The following is a 2,176-nucleotide window of genomic DNA, read 5'->3' on the forward strand; positions in this document are numbered from 1 at the left end:
GAGGCAGAAGGGTGATTGAACTGAGCCAATCTGGTGGTCCTATGACTCTGGCCAGTGTCTGATTTAGACATGCACTTGTCATGCACGATTGGCCAATGAGACGTAGGGGGAGATCTGCTGGGGGACTTCTGGGAAAGTTTCACTCCTAAGAGAAACATTGGCTAAGAAATATACTGTCGGGTTTAGATGTGAAGTTTGGAACAAGTACAGCCATCTTGCAACTGTGATGTCAGCTAGCTTAAGGATAAAGCCAGTATACCGAAGTTAGCCTCATGGAAAGATGGAAAGAAATGAGACTTTGATGTTGTCTTTGAGCTTGCTTCTGAATTATTGAAATTTAAGGCCATAGTACCTCTTGGTATCTTAAAAAAATTTTGTATAATTTAAAACTTGGCTATATCAGTTTCTACAACTTAGAACTGTAATATAAGTTTCTCTAGCATAATAGAATATCATGTGTTCGTGAATAAGTAATGAGTGGTATGGACTAAATGTTGAACTCAGAAGATAGAACGATATCACTGTGACACATTGACATGTCAAGCATCCAGAGAAGTCTTCATGGGGACAGGAAAGAACCAGTACAATTTAGATCTGCCACAAAGGACCTTGGAGATCATGGGAGTCCAGTTCCCCCTTTTTAAAATGGCTGTAAATAATACTCTGGTAAGATAGGATGGAGAGCAACATAACTAGCAACAGGACTCAAGTCTCCTAGTTCCTGGGGCAGGTGTTTGGGTTCCAGAATAGGAAACTGACATAATGAAAGCAGAAGGTCATTATGCCCAGAACACAGTGCTCAAGGTGTTTCTAAAGAGTGGAAGCTAAGAGGCAGCACCAGACCTTGAAGGGTGCTAAACCCAAGCATGGGTTTTAGCCTGAGGACAATGGGAAGGTTTCTAAAGGCCTTGAGCAGGGGAGTGACATGATCAGATTTGCTCCTTAGGCAGATCACTCTGGTGACAGGGAGGAGACTGGATTGGATGGAGGCCCAATGAAATGCATCAAGAGCATTTAGGATACAGCTGGTTGAGTTTCATTTATTTATTTATTTTTTATTTTTTTTATTTCAACATATTATGGGGGTACAAATGTTTAGGTTACGTATATTGCCTTTGCCCCACCTGAGTCAGAGCTTCAAGTGTGTCCATCGCCCAGATCGTGCGCACCGCACCCATTAGGTGTGTATATACCCATCCCCTCCTCCCCCCTCCCATCTGTCTGACACCCGACGAATGTTATTACTATAGGTACTAAGGAATTGGTTGAGTTTTATTTTTAGTTTTAGGCCAGTTGTGAGAGAATGGTGGTAATAACTCAGATAGTGACTGTAGGGAAAGAGAGCAACGGACCAATCTGAAAGACATTAAGGAAAAAGAATGGACAGGATTTGGTGACTGATTTACTACAGTGGCAGCAAAAGAAGGAAAAGATAAGACTGATGCTTAGGTTTCTGGTATGGAAACCTCTATTAATGTGCCATTTACTGAGGCAAGGAGTACTGAAGGAGGGTGAGTTGGAGGAAAAAGATGATCAGTTCAACAGGTTGACTTTGAGACATCCAGGTATACAGGTCTAGTTAGTAGATGGTTAGTTATGTATAGTAGTGTTAGGAACAGGCGGGAGAGTGAGAAGAGGGTAGAGATTTAGGACTCATTGCCATCTAGAGAATAACTGAAGACATGGAGTTGATAATGTGAGTCAGGCAAAAGACTTTGGCCACAGTTTAAGGAACGACTTTAGAGGGTCAGGGGAGGAAGAAGAGACGTACAGGGAGAGAGCAGGAATGGCTGGAGAGGTAGAAAGGACTGCAAGAAATGGGGTGCTGCAGAAATATTTGGAGAATGAAGAGTTGGTGAATAGCGTCAACTCCTTCACAGAAGTCAAGCAAGTTTGACGCCCTTGACAAGGGCAGTCTCCACGGAATGCAAAAAGTAGAAACCAGAACAGAGTGAGCTGAAGAGTAAATGGAAAGTGAGGAAACATAGACAAGTGTCAGAGAGTTTGGTAGTGAAAGGGAGGAGAGAGCAGTGAAAGGGGTGATATGGGAGCACCTGCCTTTGAACAAACAAACAAACATGGGAGAGGCTTGCATAAAAATTATTATAATGGGATTTTTTACTTCTGTTACTTATGGTACTGCATGGTGTACTTGTAATTTTTAAAAATTGCATTG

This window comes from Propithecus coquereli, unplaced genomic scaffold (genome assembly GCF_000956105.1).
Source record: "Propithecus coquereli isolate 6110/MARCELLA unplaced genomic scaffold, Pcoq_1.0 Scaffold47, whole genome shotgun sequence".
NCBI lineage: Eukaryota > Metazoa > Chordata > Mammalia > Primates > Indriidae > Propithecus > Propithecus coquereli.